The 23,498-nt window shown below is 36.5% G+C and overlaps 2 pseudogenes across 2 annotated transcripts; one reads left to right on the top strand and one right to left on the bottom strand.

The window, feature by feature from the left end:
* LOC148721888 (uncharacterized) lies at positions 1-3,589 on the bottom strand (annotated as a pseudogene). Its single transcript, XR_015992799.1, has 6 exons — positions 3,565-3,589; positions 2,249-2,315; positions 1,820-2,179; positions 1,374-1,504; positions 459-1,189; positions 1-242 (listed from the first exon to the last, which is right to left on the bottom strand). The product of XR_015992799.1 is annotated as an uncharacterized LOC148721888 (transcript).
* A 2,631-nt stretch (positions 3,590-6,220) lies between these two features.
* LOC111345873 (uncharacterized) lies at positions 6,221-12,090 on the top strand (annotated as a pseudogene). Its single transcript, XR_015992409.1, has 10 exons — positions 6,221-6,424; positions 6,570-6,777; positions 7,133-7,306; positions 7,556-7,671; positions 8,024-8,416; positions 8,596-8,657; positions 8,868-8,911; positions 9,219-9,476; positions 9,913-10,276; positions 10,575-12,090. The product of XR_015992409.1 is annotated as an uncharacterized LOC111345873 (transcript).
* The last annotated feature ends 11,408 nt before the right edge of the window (positions 12,091-23,498 follow it).

Here is a 23,498-nt window from a genome sequence, read left to right as displayed (position 1 = left end):
TATTGTGTCTAATGTGTAATCGCTTCTTTATATATAGGTAATATGAGAATCACTAATTTAATCAATCAACTGTCACTGTACAAACAAAACGAAATATCTGGTTTCACAGGTAAAGAAATTGTTCTCGCGTGGGGGCGTCTCCATGTTTCCGACATTCTTAAAAACAGAAACAGGCTTCTCATCATTATATACGGATAATAAGTTCACGTTCCTTTGAACCGACGGTTTCAGGCAGGAACTCACTGAAACACATAAAAGCAAGGGATAAACAAGTTATTACCTTTTGCAGCTATTGGCATTGTTTAAAGATGTTTTGACTGCAGGCTACTGCAAGTCCGCAAATTTGTCTCACTTCCTTTAACCATTTTCGTAACTGTATTATGGCACAGAAAATAAAGGACTCAATGTCTGTAAAATGTGCAACTTTAGTACATTTTGTTTGTATAATTGTGTCTTACCTAGAGTCTACGAGTCTCCAAACTCTAATACAATCCCTCTTGGAGGCACGAAAAGCTTTATGATGTGCTGCAGGAGGTCCAACTCATTCTCAGCCACAAACCAATTTGTGGCACTTTTCGATGGCGTGCCAACAATAATGATAATTTTTTTCGACGGTATCTGTCAAAGACTATCATACCACACTGAGTCCTTTAATTTATCACCAAATCAAGACTTAACACTAAATGGAAATTGGAAATTTCTAAACTAAATGACAAAAACAAAGAAAATGTGACCTTTAGCAGACATCCTACTCCAGGTAACATACAATGTGTAAGCCTTCCCTCCCGGGGTGCATTCCTCCAGGGTTTGTGTAAGGGATTCATCTCTTTCTCTTACAACAATGATGTAGTGAGTCATCTTTAGCCTAGTGCTCAGGCCACATATCTGCCTTAAAGTAGACTTAAATTTTTCCTCACTCCGGCTCTGGATAGTTGTCAAATTTGAAAAATTAAAAGCAGTCAACAATAGCCTCATTTGCATATAAGAATCTTGTTAAGAGAATTTAAGAAAAAGAAAAAAAAAAAAAAGAAAAAAAAAACAAGCGATGCGCTTGCTTTCTGTTTCTGTATAATGATTAGATTAGCACTGCCAAAGGGGATTCCTTTCAGTGATGCGGTAGAGACGTTATGATCCTCAGATGACGTTCCGCAATAAAATTGCCTATTGATGCGCGAAAGTATAGAGCGATCTGAAAGAAAAAGGAAAATAAGCCATATAAGTACAGTTTAAAGTGATAGCATCGATTTCTTTCGACGCAGAAACATTGTTCTGTATCATTTCTAAGCTGTTGGTACGGTAATTAACCAAAAGTGACAGAATTTCCTAAATAACTTGCACCTATTATCGCCTTCTATTAGTTGTAGGAACTATACCGTTGTCTTCTTCTGCCACTTCAGCTTGAAGGGCTCTTTCGACGAGTGCCATGAATTCGGCACTTGCCTTTCCCTTTTTGACAGTGCTGATAAACGGCTGAAGGACATCGCGTCCAGTGAAATGGGGAAACCTTAATGCCAAGCAAAGGTAAAAGCTGTAAGAGCACAATTACTCCCCTCCATAAAAAAAATTATGATAAAAAAACTGTACTTGGCAATTTATCTTGTGGCTTTGAGCTTAGTGTTACTTGAACTATTTCACTATTCTAAAGCAAGGCCATTGTACAGAAAATGGATCATAAATTGATAGATGCATTTCAGAGTAAGAATTTTATATCACAACGGACATGGACACATGAACAAAACTTTATGGTTAAGTAGAAGTGTAATCAAAAGTGATAATAGTTGAGTTTCGAAGTTGTTAAACTGCTATATCGAATGAATACCTCTCTTCCGCCTCCTTCCATGATCGACAGCCAGCTTTCTTTACGAATTCCGCCTTCAGAGCTGCAGTGTTTTTTACCTCAACCGCCTTTTCCTTTAATTCTGCAAACGACAGTTTACCATTCGCCAAATTCCCCAACAGCTCCGCTAGCTGTTCAGTGTCCAGTCCCCTCGGGCACTTGAACTTTGAGGCAACGATGTAGGGCTGTTGCACCACTCCGGAAAGCAACTCTTTGGCCTAAGAGACGCTGCTCGTCTGGTCCTTTATTTCAAATTTCTCATATGCCAGAAACACTTGTTCTAAGGCGGAGAAGGCTGGCTCCTCGAATCCGCTAAGCAGATTATATGAATTCAAGAGACTCCTACAAAAGAGTGCAGTGTTGGATGCTTTTTTTCATTTATTCCTTATCAATATGAGTTAATTAGTTTACCTTTGAATTAATAACTGAACTGCAGCAGTTTCTCCATTCAGTTGTCTTCTGTCCCTTGAATTGATCTCTTAAAATTGAATGGCACAGCTTAACCTTAAAAAATATGACATATTTGAGACACTGCCTTCTATCAAAATACTTGGCGTTGAACTTGATAGCATGCTATCTTTCAAGGATCACATTACTAAACAGCTTCAAAAGGTATACGCTAAAAGTGGCGCACTTAGGAAAATCAGGCGTTTTGTCCCTGGCAATGTTATGTTAAGGCTCTATAAAACTTTCATTCTCCCTCATTTTGAATACTGTTGCCCCCTCTTTCTTGGTTTGGGGAAAGTGCAAGGGAATCGGCTAGAAGATGCCAACTATTATATTCTTAGATCACTGCTAGGTTATCTCAAGTCTACCCTTTATGATGAATTGCTGCGAATCTTGAATATGGAAACGTTAGACCAGAGAAGGAAACAACAATCCCTTATTCTGTTATATAAATGTTTGCATAACGACGGTCCCAAATATATCAGAGATTTTTTTAGTTTTAGGGAAACTATGTACAATCTGAGAGGAACCCGCATTAATTTGTGCGCACCTAAATTTAATTTAAATTTTATGAAAAAATCTTTCACATATATGTGTGCGCAGCTGTGGAATGGATTACCTACAAGTGTAAAACTGGCCATTAATATCAACCTTTTTAAGAAGCTATTGAGAACATTGAAACTTTGGCTGCTTCTCCATTTTATACTTGTATTTAAGTCACTCTCAATTTAATTGTACAAACTTAATTTTTAATCTTAATTTTAAATTATTTAAGCTATTGCTTCACCATTTTATACCTGTATTTAAGTGACTTTGAATTTTACTTTACAAACTTAAATTTTGATATTAATTGTTCCTTGTTTGAATTTCTAATCAATTAGGTTTTGACAGTATGCATTAGGTTTTTTAGATTCTTAATCTTAGAGGCACGTACGTCAGTTTTGAACGAGCTCTATGAGCTCCTTGACGCTACGTGGGTAAATAAAGTATTGATTGATTGATTGATTAAAAAACAGATCTGTTTAACTAACCTTTCGTCTAAATTAGAATACGATTGTAAGAACTGTGTTTTATGTAGCACATGAACAATTAGCTGGCTCAGGGAACGCTCTATGTGTTTTATTTGATTTAATAATGAGTATTAAATAAGGTAGTTTAAACTTTTAGCTCTTAATGTTAATGACGTATTTAAATTTTATCTATTGTAAATAGTTAAATTAGTTGAATTTTAACTTATTGTACTGAGTTTAGGTGTCCCCTATTAGTAGAGGGTTTCTTACCCTCGGATAGATCGATTTGACACATAAATAAAGTTTTTCATTCATTCATTCATTCACGATAACAGTGTGGTCCTTTTTGAAAATGAAAGCTTCAGCGGTAGCAAGGCGCGAAGCGGCAACTTTGAAGGTAACATTTCTAATCAACTCTTCCCTAACTTCAAAAAAAGAACGTTTTTCTTATGTTTGAGGATAGTTATTCTAAATTCAGAAACACTGTAGTTGATCTAGGCGGAAAAGTAGAGGAATTCTTTGATGTTCTCAAAGTAACAGATCTCGTTGTGAAAAGCCGGAAAACTGCTTGCCAGCTTGTACCGTCTGTACAATTCAATATCTATTCACGAGGCCAAAGAGCAATTAAGAGCTCCTCCAAGTATTTTTCCTCCACTGTTTCATATGATGCTAAAATCGTGGACGTCGCTGAAAAGAACGATATATCAGTGTATTCCAAAAGGGAATTTTTCCGACTTATCCAAAGGGAAAAACGAGATTGGAACGAGCTGACCTCAAAAACCCAACGCCGGAAACGTGCAAAAATTAGAGAACTGAAACCTCATTTTATCAAAGTTGAAGATCAGTCCAGGAGGTTTTGCCCCATTTTCAAGGAATTTGACAAGTTTCGGACTTAATTTAGACGTAGAGGAAGACCGGGAATCCAAGTGGGCTTTGGGCGGCGCACACAAAGCAAGTAAAAAAGCTTATTGTGAACATTGCGAAGAGCTCGTACTAGATAGTGAGCTGGATTTGCACTGCAAAGGGGAGCGTCACAAATCCATAATACAACAACCAGGATACTGGAACAATCTTGACGCCCTAATATATAAACTACCATCTATTGGGAAATTAGATGATCAATAAAAAAGGCATTTCGATGTATTTTGATAAATTTTTTTTTTAACAAGGATTGTAACATAAAGAGCCGAGTTTACGTAATTTTTGTTATTCAGTTCTACTATGTACGGGGAAGGTGGAAGGAATGCCTGACTTGATAATATAACATATTTAAAGTTCTGATTTTAAAATATCTGTCAAAGATTCAAATTGTCTGCAATTTAGAAAGTTTCATCATACCTTCTTAGTTGTCATCTTAACCAAATTATGCATGTGGTAATAATAGAAAAAGGAGAAGTTGAAATTTCTAACCTCGTGAACAGAGACACGTTTAATTTCTGCCGTGGGGAAAGTTCGTAAAGTGAGAAAACCCGGAAGTTGCCATCGCGAGAAGTGTCATGCTACTTCTTTGAAAGAAGGTGAGGCTAGGCTCTAACCAAAGTGATAATTGTGGTAATTAGATAAGGAAGTATCACGAACTTCCGCAATGACATATCGTCACGCATTCCTGAGTGTCGTTTATTAGAGAAACTGGGTTCGAAATACAGAGTGGACGTAGACGTGGACAAACGTAAATACCAAAACAGCCAACAGCGTAACGACTTAAGGAGGCTCGAAAGGGTTTTCCACAATTAACAGCAAGTGCCAATCAGTAAAAGATATCAGGACTGTCAAACTTATCATCAAGATAATGACTTGACATTTGCATATCACTATGCTAGGGCAATCTTTTAAGGGGGTTCGTCAGGCATTATCTGTTGCCATGGCAACAGTACAGTAGTGCTAAAAGACCCTCTAAAACTCAGTTTTTGAAAGATATCTCAAAAACCAAGTCGGTGACCTAGTTTTTTTTTTTTTTTTTTCAAATTTCTTAAACATCACATTCTCTACCTGTATACGTGATTTAAAAAAAAAAACTATCGAGTAGAACTTGAATTATTTAGGAAAATGCTGTTTTAAAATGTAAAAATATTTCCACCAGATAAATTGTTTTAAAAGTTTCTTCAGGAACGCGTAATGATGAAATTAATTTGTACACAAAAAATCAGGGTAGGTAACTGAACTAATTTTCGAGATATTAGTTCATCAACTTAGCAAGCTTTATTTCCGGTTTTTGCTCCTAGTTGGCTTGTTAGCTCAATTGGTAGAGCGCTGCACTAGTATCGCAGAGGTCAGTGAATCCCGTACAGGCCTGATTTTTTTCAGGTCTGATTTTCGCTATTGTGTAAATAGCGTTATCTACTGCGAGGATCGTGCATCATACGTAAAACTGTCAATGTTTACAATCCTGGATCCAACAATGATTTCATTTTCCTTTTCATCTTCCAGTGAGTTGTTTAGGAAAGTTTTTGGTCATTTCATTTTATCAGGAATCAAATTCAATGCGAAACAAATCGTAGCACTCAGAGGTATCCACTTAAACGCTCTCATGGCGGCCATGTTTGTTTACAACTCGCCCGCGGATCTGATCGCGCGCGCCATCGCTTATTTCTCTCGCGAGTAATTAGCTTGCGTGTATCTTGGAATCCATTCTCCACGCAGTCAAAAAAACTCTTTCGAGCATCCTTAAAGAAAAAAAAAACCCAACCAATCCGCCATTATTTCGTTTCTGGCTATGCCACATAGAGCAGAACAAGTGAGGGAAGAGTAAACGTTTTGGTCGTTTTTGGTAGAGAGAGGAAACTTGGGTGATTTGTTTCCGCCGTTCGCTGTTTTGTTGTTTACGATCGACAGTTATTTACTGCAAGATTGAGGCACGAAGGCGATTACTCAGCCTGGTTCTCAGACAGTCCAAGAGCGCGCTCGTGATTTTGACGGATATTTGAGCAATTGGATTCAGAGATATTCATCATTCTGTGAGTTTCTCTATATTTATAGCAACAAAATCTGGATGTTGTGCTGAGAAAGGCTTGGAAGCCATAGATCCTGCAAAGATGTGCATGATACGTACGAATCTTCAAGGCAATAACTCGCTGCAAAAAAGGCAGATCGTACTTGATTGGCTATGTAGACATGCCAAACCAAATGAAAGGTAGTACAGTACATCTTATGTTGTCCTTTTGTTGCACCAACAAGTTTCTTCTCGTAGATTGTCTAAATCATTAATCAGACTAAATTAGATAAAACGTATTTGTAACCATCTCTTTATAACGTGATTCCTTATGTTTGTTTCCAAGTGACCTTCAAAGCATCCCTTATTATCTTAGTGGATACTAAGTGTGCAGTACAGCATACCGCGTGGTTTTTGGACTTAGCGCAGCAGCTTTAAATGAAACGTTTCGCAATTTTCACGCTGGTGTGAGAGTTTTGCAAAAATCAAGGAGCAAGAACTTAAGTCACAAGAGACTCATGGCCGAAACTTGGATGGAAGCATTCTTCAAAAGGGTAAAGAATGCTCTGATCGACGCAATGCCTTATTAAGATTGATTGCTTCTTCATTGAACCATGGTATATAGACAAACTTGACAAAGGTGGCTAATTAAGTTCTATGCGTCTCCACTCTCCACTTCTTAAAAAAGAAGAAAAAAAAAACAATAGAATACGACAATAAAACGAATTTCGTTTGGCATTTTGTTTAGATGTGAGCCTGTCTTAATGCAAACTTGTGGAAGTATCCCTCGCAATATATTGCACTGATTACTTTGAACTGACCTCAGTGCACTCAGCCATAGTTAAACAGAAAGCCTAGTAAGCTGAACTGATTTGTTTGTGTGCTATAAATCTTTCTTGTTTGACATAGATTGGCGATAAGATGCCTGACACGGGAGCATTGTATCTTCCAAGCTTTCTGGACAAAACCATCATGTTTGGTTATTTGAAAGCTGATCTGGAAGATGAGAATGAAGATGTCATCCATTACAGTACTTTTTGTCATCTCTTGAGAGATGTGTTTCCTGTTGTTAAAATACCCAAGGTGAAATGAAGTTCTTGAATTTGTAGTGTTAGTTTTGAATGCTTATGTATAATTGATGATAATTATACTAAAAACGATTGTTGTTTTAAATTCCTGGATCAGATGTAGTTTTCATGCAACTTTGATTACAATAACCCCAGACTGCAAAATAACAATACATTACAACAAAACAATGTCTCAAAAGGTTCAGATAATTGATTCCTTGTGACATTTCAGTTTTCAGTACAAAGAAACTGTTGTTTACTGCAGGTAAACCGATTTACAAGATGTGATTACTGCACAGTATTGGGTGAGGAAAAGAGAAAAGCTCAAGATAAAGATGTGGGAAAATACTTGGACAAGCTTTTTGATTTCCACAAATGTAAGTGCTAAATTAATTTCAGTGAGACACATTGCTTGTGTTGTTAAATGTTATAATTTGGATATATCAACAAAGTTGAAAGGGTAAATTGGCCACTGTAACTATTACAAAAGCTGATGTTTCGAGCGTTAGCCCTTTGTGGGAGCGACAAATTAGGGCTAACGCTCAAAACGTCAGCTTTTGTAATCATTACAGTGGCCAATTTACCATTTCAACTTTGTTGATATATCCAAATTATTTCATTACTCCCACCGATGCAGCTCCAAACAGTTTCTTTCGAAACTATCAGCCTTTATTCATTTGTTAAGTGTTAACTGTTTCCTGAAATATCTGTAATGAAATATTTTTTTTTGTAGGAAAGAGAGAAAAGTGTATTACCACCACAGGGACAAAGCTAAAAAGTATCCTCAAAAATGTGCATGTATTGCACAAGATGGCATGGATCAGGCAAAGCTTCTCCTTCCATGATTAGTAGTTGTTGCACATGCATATGCTAATGCAAGAAAACTCCGGACCCATTTGACTGGTGTGTTAAACCATGGGAGGCAGCCTAAAGGTTATTTTGACCTATTTCAATATCCCATGATGCAAATCTCACCATTAACATATTACTCCTGGAATTGGAAAGCATGGGAGAAGACTTGCCTGATACCTTGTACCTTCAAATGGACAACTGTTGGAGAGAGAATAAAAATCAGTTTGTTCTCAACTTTTTAGCTCTTCTTGTGAAGCTTGACATTTTTGTTAAGGTATGTTGTACCTGCTGCTCATGAGGAAATGAGGTTTGAAAAGTGATACATTTAAATGAAATATGGTTTATCATAATAATTTATATTTAATGATTTGTGACAATCTACTGGCACTATGGGGTGGGGATTGCAGTGATCATGAACAAAAATTCCTTCAAATCCAATTTTTTTCTTTACAGGTAAAACTAAATTTCTTAATGGTTGGTCACACTCATGAAGCTGTTGACCAGATGTTTAACAAGTAAGAATCTGAGAGTTTCATTTTCACTGATTTAAGTTGAGGGGAAAACTCTCTTTGAGAGTAGTTACATTGCAGAACCATCTTGTTAATGCTGCTGAATACTTAGTCAAAGTTTCACTGCTGGGATGATACTTAATTGCCAGCTTCAAAATTCTAATTTTGTGCATATGTTGTTGTTAACTGATATAGTCATATTAAATTGTCTTACAGGCTTTCTGAATTTCTGGTAAAGAGGGACACAAGAACCTTTAAAGGTACTGTTAGGAGGAATGCAATCAGTGAACTTTTAGCTTGGAAAATGACTGTTAGGAATTTACCTTTGAAAATTTGACCACCTGCCATTTGACATGTATACCTGATACGTAAGCTGGTGTTATCCAAGTAACAAACAGAATGAAAAGAATCAAAATATCTGCAGAAGAGTAGATTGGTATAATTATTGAGTCATGGCCATGTTTATACAGTTATATTTTAAGCCTTCAATTGATTGATGTTTATCCTCTCCTGAAAATGTGGATGGATACAATATGTTAAAATGTTTTCTCTGGTTAATTGGTAGAGCTAATATGACCTCCTTTGAGAGTTGTTACACCCCAACTCCAAAGGCTGTAGAGGTTGAACATGTTTTTGCTGTGAAGGAGTGGATGTCGCCCTTTTCAACTTTGCTCCACAACATCTCAAATCCTCATGCTTTTAAATTTACAAAAGCACCTTCAGGAAAAGTCGTTATGCAGTAGAAGAACTGGGGGATTGAGTGACATAAAGGAAAACTGGAAACTGGTAGACCCTGATCCAGAACAGTGGTTAACTATAGTGAAAGTGAGTGGAAATATCTGCTGTACATTGGAGCCGGAATAAATAAAAACAAAAAATCTCAACAATATACTTTCGATTGATAATTATACTCTGTTTATGCACTGAAGATACTACCTGTTTTGCTCAGCTGGAGTGTGATAATCTTACATTTTAATTCTTAGCATTATGCTAGACCAATAACAATAATAATAATAATAATAATAATTAATATTAATAATAATATTAGTAACAATGACAAGTACTATTAGAAAAATCGCAAACTGATCTCTGTTACAGCTTGATGGTATAATTGTAAGTTACTAATTAGAAGCTTACATATAATTATTGTTGAGGTCTGATTTCATTCTCTAGCTAATCTGATCATGACCTTCAAATATGAAATTTCTGGAATAAGTGTTTTTGCTACAGTTTTAAGCCTGCTTTTCATTCTTTATGTCAGGCTGATGCAGAAATAAATGTAGATGTCCCCCCAGATTATGTTGCTCCAGATACAGAGAAGCTTGAGCTTCAATGGCTCAGATCAGACATTGAAAAATATTTCAGATCAAGATTGTTTCTGGAACAACATAAAGAAGATTGGGCATCACGTACTACTTGACCCTGAAAATACCAGATGGCATCCACCAGAAAGGACAGTTACTTGGCCACTGAAAGAAATCATTGCAAACAAGGAAAGAGTTAAAGAAAGACAAAAACAATTGGAGGCTGCTGGGAATAGCGTGGGTTTTTTGGGGCAAAAACCTGAAGGTGTCCCTGAGGATGTGGATGATATGGTCAGAACTCAAGTTGCTCCCGTGCGAGAGGTGATTTATGATTTATGCTCAAAATTAAGACATACAATGTATGCTCAACTCAAGCCTCCTACTCATGCAAACTTAGCTATTTTAATATGGCCAGAGCCTTTTGTTGTACGTGCCCACCAAACCTTTCCATCATTTGTTTTATTCAGATAGTGTCAGCCACAGCTGAATTTTCCTTTAGGTGACCACACACACACACTAAAATGCCTATCAAAAGGCTTTCACATAATTGTCCTTTGAATTAAATTAAGTTGTGTAGATAACTTAATTGACTCAATTTATAATTTGTTTACAATTTCAGGTGTACAGTGGAGCTTATAGGAGGCAGATGGCTGTGGTCACCGAGGTAGATAACTTTGAAGGAGTTTTGCCAGGTAGCATTGTTGCGGTTAATCTTGAGGGAAACTGCAAACCTCCCCATTTGGCAAAGGTGAAGGAAGTCACTAACTCTTTCTTCACTGTGCAGTGGCTAAAAGGTACTTACAAAGGAAAGTGGGTATCATATGGCCTGGATCAAAGAAAGTGTAATCTATTTTGACATCGAATTACACGAGAATGAGAAACTAAGAAAGGAGTCTGTCCAGTACTTAAGAAGAAGATACAAAGAGTTAAAAAAAGGTGAAATGCATGATTGAGTATGCATGTATATCTAGGTTCTTTAATTGATCGAGAAGTACATGGAAATTACCATAGATCTTCCATCAACATGGTAAAATTTAAGATGTTCAGCTATTATCAATCTAAACATGTACATTGAAATTTCCATAGACCTTCCATTAACATGGTATAATGTAAGGTGTTCGGCTTTAATTGATCCATGCAGGCATGTGCATGGAAATTTCCATAGACCTTCCATTAACATGGTATATAATGTGAGATGTTCAGCTATAATAATATTGATCTAGACATGTGCATGGAAATTTCCATAGACCTTCCATTAACATGGTATATAATGTAAGATGTTCAGCTTTAATTGATCTAGACTTGTGCGTGGAAATTTCCATAGACCTTCCATTAACATGGTATAATGTAAGATGTTCAGCTAGAATTGATCTAGACATGTGCATGGAAATTTCCATAGACCTTCCATTAACATGGTATATAATGTAAGATGTTCAGCTTTAATTGATCTAGACATGTGCAAGGAAATTTCCATAGACCTTCCATTAAAATATGGTATAATGTAAGATGTTCAGCTATAAATGATCTAGACATGTGCATGGAAATTTCCATAGACTTTCCATTAACAAGGTATAATGTAAGATGTTCAGCTATAATTGATCTAAACATGTGCATGGAAATTTCTGTAGCTCTTCCATTAACATGGTATAATGTAAGATGTTCAGCTATAATTGATCTAAACTTGTGCATGGAAATTTCTGTAGACCTTGCATTAACACAGCAAAATTTAAGATGCACAGTTATAATTGATCCTGACATGTCTACGGAAATTTCCATAGATCTTCCATTGACGCGGTAAATTCAGTAACGTTATAATCGATCCTGAAATGTGCATGGAAATAATTCCAAAGATGTGCTTATTAAGTGACCTGGTATAATGTAACATGCATATGATTTTTAAAGTCCCTTTGGATTATCATCTCTATGGTAATGTCTGCATATACATTTGTAAAAAAGATTCTCAGAAAAATCGCTTTCAGATAATGCCATATCCTACTTGGTATATCTAAAGCACGTATGTATAAATTTCAGTAATACTGAGTTCTCAAAAGAAATTCTGTTTTTGTTGTAAAAGTTGTTGTAATCAATTCAACTGTGGAGTGGTTTTTATAGACTATTAAACTTTTTTCCTTCCATATAGTTGAGTGTCCTGGTAAGAAAGATACATTGTAGAGTACATGTTATCCAACATATACTGAAGTGGCAAAGAAGCATCTCTTTGATTGTGGTTTTTACCAAACTTTCTTTACTTCAGAAAATCTGCACTTAAAAAATTACGTGTTTTTTTCGTTTCCTTGCAAAAATATGTGAGTTCTGCACAGTACTCTGCAGGGAGTATTCTCTATTGCGTGATAAGGTTAGTATTTTTGCACGAAGTTTCGCTCAAGTTTCGTTTCTTCGGGCAAGGAGCTTTATTCTTCGCGATAATTCACAAATTATGAGTTATAATTTTCATATTTTATCGGTTTTCGTTTTTCGTTATTTATAAACACAAACATATTATTTGAAACACAAACATTTTATTGAAAGGCAATGGCATGCCATAGGGCAAGGAGTGACGACATATGGTGACAAGACGTTTATACTCCCCCTTACTGAAGTAAAATAAAATACGATTTTCTCAGCAAATAGTTACGAAAACGGCTGTCATATTTTGAATGGCAATATTCAAAACAATAAAGCAGTACTTAATGACAGAACCGTTCGGTTCACTTCGAAACAGAACTTAAAAATCAAAAGGCTCGTTCGAGTGGTTTACGTGTAGTTCTACAATAGACCTTAATTAGCCCGAGTTGGGCTAAAAAATGTCCTTTTAACTGCACAGTCCTTATCATTTCGATGCAAAGTACTCTTAATGATGATCAAGGATTACCGATGCAGTCAAGCAATCAATTTAACTGTCAGTCAGCCCTTGAAACACAAAGGCACTGTTATTTCGTATGCCGTAATCCGGGCACTTATACCAGACAATTAAACGATAAGTTACATGACTTGTATCTGTTTCTAGAATTAATTTCCGTCTTACGGTTTCTTCTGAACTGACTTAAAGGATTATAGAAGTTAGCGTGCTCAGTCAGCAACGCACGAAAGCTATTTTAAACCTTGGTTTCAGAAGGTTACGATTACTCTGTATGCGGCTCACTGGGAAGCGCCCTGGGGAATTTGATTGCTTCTTAGCTTACTCGTTCCGCAGGAGTCTAAGTTAGTGTTGAATAGGAAAAACTCAGCCTACGTGACTGTACAGTATATCGTTCAAGGTGCGTCGTCCGTAAAAAGCCAAACCCCAGAAAGGAAGAGTTATCAAATTTAGGTCTATGAAAAAATTTGACGAGAAGCAGTATAAGGAAGACCTAAGCCAAGCTCCATGGCATGTTGGTGAAATTTTTGACACAATTGATGAACAAGTAGGTTTCTGGGAATCACTATTTTCTAGTATTGTCAATAAACATCTCCCTGAAAAGAAAATGAGAGTCAGGCCTCAGGATGTCCCTTATATGTCAAGAGAATGGAAAAATGCAATTAGAGCCAAAAGAAGAGCAGCAAGAAAATATCAGAAGGAGCAAACAAAGGAGAACTGGGAAAACAAACGTAAATTGAGGAACGAGGCGACCAGACTTAGAAGAAAGGCGATAAGAGAATACTGGAAAGATCAATCAACTTTGCTAACATCCAAGCCTAGTCAGTTCTACAAAACCTTCATGCCTTTCTTGGGTGCAAAGAAAAAGAACAACACCACTGACCTGAGTCTAAATATCGATGAAAACATATGTCATGATCAATTCAAGATCGCAAATCATCTGTGTAATTACTTTGCGAATATTGCTAAGGGGATAGGAAACATTAATGAAATTACTGACAATACGTTTGCTACACACGCGAGTGTTCAGAGTATTAGGGAGAACTCGGCTGCTCAAGAAAGCTTTCAATTCCAGATATTAAATAGGGTTGAGGTGGAAACAGCACTACAAAGTCTCAATACTAGAAAAAGTAATGGATGGGATGGCATTCCCTCAAAGGCTCTAAAAGCTGGGGCAAGAGAGTTATCAATACCCCTGACTACTCTGTATAATTCATGTATTACCTGTTGTGAGTGGCCTACAATGTGGAAGAAAGGAGAGTGGACACCAGTCTTTAAGAAGGAAGATCCCCATGAGAAAGAAAACTATCGTCCAATAACTGTGCAAGTCACAGTTAACAAAATCTTTGAGCAGCTACTCAGCAAGCAACTAAGTCATGGGTTTAATAATAAACTATGTGATAAATTAACAGCATATAGGAAGAGGAACAGCTGTGAAACTGCTTTATTGTCATTAACCGAGAACTGGAAAATGGCTTTGGATGAACGCAAAATTGTCGGAGTTCTCTCCACAGACATGAGTAAAGCATTTGATTCTCTATATCATCCTCTTATGTTGGCTAAACTAAAGGCTTATGGTGTTAACGACAACAGTATCAGACTGCTGACCTCATATTTTACTGATCGCTTCAACAGAGTTAAACTAGGACCAGTAGTGAGCTCCTGGGAGAGGGTGTCAAGGGGATGCCCTCAGGGAACTGCATTTGGGCCGTTATTATGGAACATTTTTCAGAATGATCTAACTTATGACATTAATACAAACCTTAATATGTATGCAGATGACCACCAGTTTTATGATATGAGCAGTAATCTAGCTGATGTTCATGCTAATCTGACAGTAAGTGCTGAAGTAGCTTCCAACTGGTACAGTTCCAACTTCCTTAAAGGAAATTTCGACAAGTATCGAACCTTAACACTTGGTAATAAATGTGATCATAGTATGAGAATTGTTATTGGAGACGTAGAAGTTAAATCAACTGCCTGCCTGAAATTGCTTGGAGTATCAATAGACAATGATCTCCGATTTGCTGAACATATTACTACAATCTGTAAGAAAAGCAGCCAACGTGTAGGAGTCTTAATGAGACTCAGAAACTTAATACCTACTAGCACCAAGTTGCAATTGTTTAAAGCTGCCATTCTTCCTTATTTAACTTACTCTCATCTTGTTTGGCACTTCTGTCGTGCTAGTGACAGCAGAAAACTCGAACGCATACAGGAAAGGGCACTTAGAGCCATCTATTGCGACAAAACGTCAAGTTATAACACACTATTGGGTATGGCTAATCTATGTACTTTACATAACAGAAGGTTACAGGACATGGCTACTCTCATGTACAAGGTCAAGAATAATATATGTCCTAAGTATATTGCTGACCTATTTCGGAGGTCTGATACGAAATATGCCCTACGTAGCAAAGAATTTGTTATTCCTAGATTTAATACAGCAACATATGGGAAGCACTCTATCAGATATACTGGACCTAAGTTATGGAATATTGTACCTAAGAACATTAGAGATCTGCCAACATTATCATCTTTCAAGATAAATATCCGTAAGATTGATCTAAATACTTTACTGACCGATAATTACTGTACCAACTGTATTTTATGCAGTACTTAATGTAAAAAAGTTTTTAATGTAAATTTTATCTTGTACATATTGGAAATATTTTAGCATGTTAACCAATCTTAGTATTTTTAGCTCAATTAGCATTTTAACTTTAATTAATATATGGATTTAGTCATTTTTAATTTATTTTGTAGTGCCCCATTTAGTGGTTATGTACTGCTATTTTAGTCTGACACTCAAATAAAGGTATTAATTAATTAATTAATTAATTAATAATTAATTAATCATGTTTTTTACAGTTTGTGTGATCGCGACAAGCTCACAAGGTAAACAAATTCCCTTCCTTGCTTATTTTATCAAGAATTTAGAAATTTAAAACCTTTTCATGGTTGCTTTCTCTCGCGCTGTTTTGTTTGTTTAGTTGCGTGATAAGATTTACTTTTATAATTTCCTTCACTTCCTTGATCTAAAGCCTTATTGCGCAGACAGTTACACAATCGGATGAATAACGCATGAACCTGTTTATGTTCCTGAAATACAGTCATGTATAGACCCTTACAATTGCTTATGACAAAATATATTCAGCTTTTATTTATCATAACACACTCTGCCTCATTTCCTGATTTTTTCCGTCTTTTCTGGGCTTAAATCATTTTTGCGCTTGTTACGGTCTAAGTCGATGCGGCGGAACAGCAATAATTTATTTACTGCTTTCAAACCGTTTTGTGTACTCCTGTTTTTAGCTGCAGTAAAATCCCTCACTTTGCCTGCGGTTTATCGTTTCTATGATAAAGGTTATCTACTAGTATTTCGCGAATTAGTAGTGGTAATGGGACTACCTAGTTACATGAAATTTTCACAACACGTTAATTTCGCGATTTTGAGATGCGTATATTTCCTGACATTTTGAATTCCGCGATTTTTCGAAAATTTTGTACTTTCAATCACTTTAATTTCGCTTTTATTTTCACTTGACTCCAGTGGTGCCATGTTTTCACCTAACCTGAAACACTAGACATGTAAACTTTTGCTGTCGCTTGGAGGTGTTCAATGGAACAATTTAAGTTTTCTAAATAAATGTCTCCTGTCACTGAACAATATGACTACTTCGCTTTTTTCGCGTTATTGATGGTGGAGCGGTGCGACCTTTAGACAAGTTTTCTTTCTTAGAATTGTTCCCTTTTTAGGGAAATAAACTAAATTTAGCGAGGCTTTTACCCTCCTTGGCCGAACCTGTGTCAATGCGTTTATTCGTTGAGGAAGAAGTAAAAATTGAAAAAACTGAAAGAGCTAAAAACACGACTTGGTCCGTGTAAACCAATTGTGGCTACCTATTTCTTGGAATGATAATGCGGTGCCATTTCTTCATGTATCTATAAAAAATAACTTATGCTGCTCTTAGAAATCTTGCTTAGTTTTTGACGCTAAAAGCACTCGAAAGGACTTTTGTAGCATTAGCATACTCATAAATGACATTAACAGGTTTAACAAAACAATCCATACGGACGGCAACAGAAGTAACTACAACCACAGTGTCCAAGTCATTGACATCGCAGTCACCTACTACACAATCATTCTTGTCCACATTTCTTTTATTGAGGATGACAGTGCCTGTGGAATTTGTCCGCAGAATTAAGTTTCGCAAATAAGTGACCTTAAAGTTCTGGTTGAGATGGATCTACGGCTGTTCAGTTCAGCTCAGTTTACCCTTAGGGACGTGCATAACGAGCGAGTTTACACGGCAGAATAGCTGTCTTAGAATCACCTTTTAACACTCAGTCGTAATGTTGTAAGTTCCACGTGATCTTTCTCATCTCACCTCTGGTCTCTGTTTGTCTCTGCCAGCTTCCACTCGTTTTAATGGATATTGCAAGAACGGTGGAACATGTTCAAATTTTCAGGGGAAAGCTAATTGCAGGTATGTTCTTTTTGGTTATTCAACACGTCGTGTCAAAGTACGGCGGTGGTTTTTCAATCGTTATTGTTTTCCGCACGTGAATTCTTGCCTGCATGGATCAAATCCGTACTAGTCGACAGAGTAATATTTTTTTTAGCAAGACAGAAATTCATGTCTTGTAATCTCTCCGAAAGCTTACCGGTATTTCACCCTAAGTCAACTTTTCAGAGGAGCCATTGCATTTCTTTCGTCTTATTCTTGCGTCTAGTCAAAACGGGAGATGACAACGCGGAGCCCTACTCCATGGATTAGCCTATGGAGTACCTAAACGGAGTACCCCTAAAAATCATGCATTGGTCGAACAAAACACTTTATAAACATGGTGAATCGTTTAGATGTACATATGCTTGCTAACTCTCCGATTGTCACACTTCGATACGGTCCAGTTTTTTGGGGGGCAGGGGACTCTCAGTCTTAAGTTGACAGCGTATTTGCGTATTGAGTAAGAACTTACTGTGTAAAATCAATCAATCAATCAACTTTATTTAACGAGGGTAACACGGGACAGTGCTTCAACTGAGTAACTAGTGGCCCTCAAACTAAATTTATAAAACAAAGTTAAGTAACAAAATACATGTCCTAAAGAAAAGGAAGTATTAGTGTATGTATGAATAGGACTAACAATAGTAAAAACTATATTACACTTATAAAAATATTCTTACAATGAATATCTACAGACTATAATTACAATAAGAGTACAGCTGGGATACGTCGAGCGAGAGGAAGGTTATGAAATATTGGATTAGTATAAAACTATGAATAATATTAAGTTTCAGTTACGCTACAATGATCAACGTCATTGTATCTGGCAACGTCATTGTATCTGGCAACGTCATTGTATCTGGCAACGTCATTGTATCTGGCAACGTCATTGTATCTGGCAACGTCATTGTATCTGGCAACGTCATTGTATCTGGCAATGTCATTGTATCTGGCAAGCATATGTACATCTAAACGATTCACCATGTTTTTAAAGTGTTTTGTTCGACCAATACATGATTTTTAGGGGGTACTCCGTTTAGGTACTCCATAGGCTAATCCATGGAGTAGGGCTCCGCGTTGTCATCTCTCGTTTTGACTAAACGCGTGAATAAGACGAAAGAAAAGCAATGGCTCCACTGAAAAGTTGACTAAGGGTGAAATACCGGTATCTGGTTAACCCAGATTTATAATTTGGGCATAAACTAGTCTCCGTAGGAATAAGGTCTGGGGTAAAGGGCTCCAAAGATTAGTGAGCTCAAAATAGGTGTTTTGCACGGATCTTGTTAACGCGCACGCAGTATATAGTCGGATAAATATTCAAAAGATTTTCACTATTTGGTCGCCTGAAAATATAGTTAACACACGACCTCTCGTATCAATTTTAGAACAAAGCGCAAACTTCTTGTAAAAGGATACTGGAAACTTGAAACTATATATCCCGCGTCCTTTAACAGAGTTTTATCCGTCTTTAGTCACTATGTGATTTGTCTTGCTTGGTAATTAGTTCGTATTTGAGAAACGACATACTGCCTAAGTTTTATTGGCGTTGTCGAATAATTTCTCTTTACTTAGCCTCTTTCATCCCTGAAATGTATGATGTAGTTTAAAAAATAAATTCGACTATTCTGGAGAGGTTCATGTTATTTTTTCTAGAAGAGCGGGCCAGAACATGTCTATAGCTCTGCCAACTAAGGGGGGGGGGGGTGGGTGATTTCTGGTCATCAAGAAATTTTTGTTCTAGCAATCTGCTGTGCAGGATTTTTTTTCCGATTTTTTGGTACATTTTTTCTGTTACATTTGGGCTGCATGCAATTTTTTTCTTCCAACAAGCGCTTGCAGGAACTTTATTTTCAAAATCACCCACCCCCCCTCAAAAGTTAAGTGGTCGGCCCCTAAGAGAAAGTTAACCAATTTTTTTTCTCGTCGCGCTTGTCAAATATAACCTAAAATACACGACTAGAAAAGACAATTTTAACAACATTTTGACAAGTTTTCCTGATAGTTTTTAGGAAGTGCGAATGTCTGAAAATGGTGTATTTTATTTCATTGCCGTTCCTTAATTTGGCCGGGAGAAAATGGAAAGCATGTTTCATTGGCCAACATTTTATCATATTTCTTAATCGTGGCTAGTTACAACTGATTACGATCGGAAATTTCTTCAGATTATTAATTTAACGTAAGATTTTGACCTGGAAACCAAGTGTAATTGAGTTAGCGCAAAGGTTTTTACCAAAAGAGACGTTTTCAAAGGCGAACGATCGATCATGGACTTTAAAGATTTCCCAAGAGAAATAGAGTTCCTCTTACTATTTGTTGCTAACAGCATCAAAAAGTTCTGCCATAAAGTTGGATCATCCGGAATATTTGCCTGCGTGGCTGAATCTGAATTGTTGGCATTGAGGTTTGAATATGGCTTTCATTGTTAATTTTTTCATCAGCATTACAAACTTCAGCTGGATGTGCCAAACACTTCCCCTTTGCCAATAATGGTATTTCATTAGACTTATGTGCTGTGATTGGTACGGTGTCATTTATCCATTACGTTAATAAAATAATGTGCCTCGCAAACGCTACTTGTGTACCCTATTTTGTGGACAGACCTCTTGGATGCATATATGTTAATTTGGTAGTAATTTTTTAATAAAAAATTAGTTATTTATTTGCGAAACCTTAATAGGGGATTGCGGCAGTATGGAAGCATGAATTTGACCTTTTATGATTAACGGGATTACAAAATCAATCTGGAATGTGCATTATAGCAATTTATTAAAATATCCCAAGAGGTGTGTATAGTTAAACACGGCATTGTGAACAAATCATCAGGTTTCTTCTTATATTTAAGAAGCCTCATAAATATGTTTTTGTCTTTAGTAAGCTAAAACATAAAACAAACTGCACCAAATTAAAACACAATATGGCCAAGTGATAATGGTGGACACCCCTCTGAAGAAATGATATCTGTGTTGATGGGTGTGGTTAAGTTTCAATTCGTAAATCAACCCTTGACTCCCTAACATCAGTATGCATATTCTCCATACTGCTCCCTACGCATTTCTTAAGGTGCTGACAAGGAGAATTTGTTTTACAATCAAAAGCTTCTTTAGTTAGTGATCATTTCCGTTTTTCTCGTGACCTTTATGTTTGATTCATGGTTGATATTGGAAGGAAAAATTAGATGCTAGTTACTCTTAGAGGTTAAAGAGTATAAATCTCATTGCTATCAATGCATCTTATCCATTTGCTTTTTCAATTTAGAGACAAGTTTTAATTTGTCACCACAATTTCTACACGCTAATTTTTTTAGTAACTAAAAATCTGGAGAGACCCTTACCAAAATATATTCTACATCGACAGTTGTCCATCTTATTTCACTGGGGACCACTGTCAATATGATGTGGATGAATGCCAAATGAAACATCGATGCAGAAATGGTGGAAAATGCTCAAATACTTTTGGTGGCTACATTTGTAGTTGTATATTTGGCTGGGATGGACCTGATTGCTCCATCAATAAGGATGACCGTGTGCTTCCCGGACATGCTCCCTTGTGTTTTAATGCTGGCACGTGTGTGGATAGAATTGGAAGATTTGATTGTATCTGTCCTCCTGAAAAAATGGCTAAGTATAATTATAGTTTTTGTATACATGGAAGGTTAGTACCAGTTGAGACTCTAAAATAAAGATGAAGTCTGTATATATGAAAGTAAGTCTGGATCTTTCTCTACTTTATAATAAGTGCTTGGTTACTTGTGGAAATGATATTAAGGATATCATGTCCATGCACTTAGGAAAGGTTGAATGGGTTATAGGAACAGAGTCAAAATTTATTAGATTCAAAAGACAGCTTTCTTTGTGCACTTGCTAATGCCTGATTATTCAGGCACGGGCTTTCACTTTTCTGGCTATCTTATGTGTGCTCAAATTAATATCTACCAGGTCCTGTGTGCCAGTTTGATGATCAATGTTTTTATAAACCTTGTTATGGATCTGCTACTTGTTTGACTGATGCATTTGGACAATATAATTGCAATTGTCCAAAAGGGTGGACTGGCAAGAATTGCAGTATTGACGTTGATGAGTGCAACTGGGCTATATTGTCACCTTGTCACCATGGTGGCACCTGCATCAACTCTCCTGGATCTTTTACATGCATTTGTGTTCCCGGTTACACAGGTAAATATTATAACACTGAAGGGAGTGAACTAGATAGTAGCAGAGAAGTTTAAAAAAACACTGTTGTTAAAGGATCAGTTTTCATGTCAATGTCCTCGAGCAGAAGCCATTATTGGACTCTTATTATGACTTGGTAATTAATTAAAATCTTTTAAGGAGTACTTGCAGAATTGCACTGCACCACTGTCAGGGTATATCTCAGCAAATTTCTTACATGTAGGTCAACAAGTTTGTGTAAATTTAGTGGTCAACACGTCATCAGCATCCCCACTGCCGTCATTATCAGTGTTAGCATCACTACCAACATCAACACCAACTCAAACATCACCGAAACCATTGGTGGTAGCATCTATATCACTGACGCCGGAACTACCCACTAGAGCTACCGCTACTGCTACAATGATATCGATAGGTAAGCTAATGAATTGGTAAACCATCCATGCTTTAGCTCTGTGGTAAACTACTTCATTTGCCAGATGATATTCATACTTTATTTCTGTGGTACAATATCAATGTTTCAGGTCTGTGAAATAACATCCCCACTAAAGATCTGTGGTATAACATCTATACTTCAGATCTGTCGTATACCATCTATACTTCAGATCTGTGGTATAACATCTATACTTCAGATCTGTCGTGTATCATCTATACTTCAGATCTGTGGAATAACATCTATACTTCAGATCTGTGGTATAACATCTATACTTCAGATCTGTCGTGTATCATCTATACTTCAGATCTGTGGTATACCATTTATACTTCAGATCTGTGGTATAACATCTACGCATCAAAAAAATTTCCTTTAGAATGATCACACCTAACTTCCAAAATTTTTTAGAGAATTTCCTGCTATTGTTCGATTCGTTATAAAAGAAGTACAGTTACTTAGTGTAACTCAGTAGTTCAGAGTGTCAAGACCAGCACTAACAAGCTCAGAACCTCTTGGTCTCAAAAAAGTAACTCCAGTGCATGTAACCTCAAGTTAGTGATCTATTCTACTGAGGATTTGGTATGTCACATTTGACTATTATTGTATGTCTTACAGTTTGAGTTCAAGAATAATATGGTTCATGTGTACTTATCTCAATCCAATTGTTTAGTCTGCTTGAATCCTTATATTAGTTGATTCATGTTCAAAATGTGTCAAGATTGCATTCAGCTTTCAGAACATTACATTTATTTGTATACTTGACTTAAAGTTCATTGGTGAAATCAGATATTTTACTACAGTCTTCATTGCTTAGTCCATCAGTAATGACAGATGTTGTCCTGTCACTGAATGAGATTTTGCCAGTCTTCCTAGTTTTAAGTCGAAGGACAATATGAAACTGTGATTGAAATTAGTCTTATCTAATGTTATGTTGTTTTGAGCTATTGTTTTATCAGTATTGACTTGTTTTCAGTCATTTCATGTATAATTCTAAGAATAGCCCACCATTCAATAGTTCTATGTTTGGTTAATAGGATTAAGTCTTTTAAGTGTCACACAATGATTACTGTTCTGTCATGCAATGCTTTAAAATTGTCTAGTTAGTGCCTTGCTATTGTATGACAATCGATTGTATTTTTTACTAATTGTTTTATTTCATTATTTTAAATTATTGATTTGTTATTTGTCATTTATTATTTCTTTTAGCTTGCAATCACCCTTTCTTTTTATCAGTATTATTTCTTTTGTACTTTCCTGTACAAATAAATTTTATTGTGGCTATAAGTCTGTCTCGTTGTTCAAATAACAACATCAGAACCTGCCTCGGTCACATTCAGATCTGTGGTATAACATCTATACTTCAGATCTGTGGTGTAACATCTACACTTCAGATCTGTCGTGTATCATCTATACTTCAGATCTGTGGTAAACCAAACATAGTGGTTAAACACTGCGCATCCACGAGAGTTTGAAAACAGTAAGAGGGATTTACGGACCCGTGTTTAGCGGAAAGTAAGGAAGAAACGGTTAAATTCCTAACTATTCCAATGTGTGAGACAAATAAATGAAGCAG

Source organism: Stylophora pistillata, chromosome 10, assembly GCF_964205215.1.
Source record: "Stylophora pistillata chromosome 10, jaStyPist1.2, whole genome shotgun sequence".
NCBI lineage: Eukaryota > Metazoa > Cnidaria > Anthozoa > Scleractinia > Pocilloporidae > Stylophora > Stylophora pistillata.
Note: the sequence above shows the minus strand (reverse complement) of the source record. Positions and strands in the feature narration are given on the sequence as shown.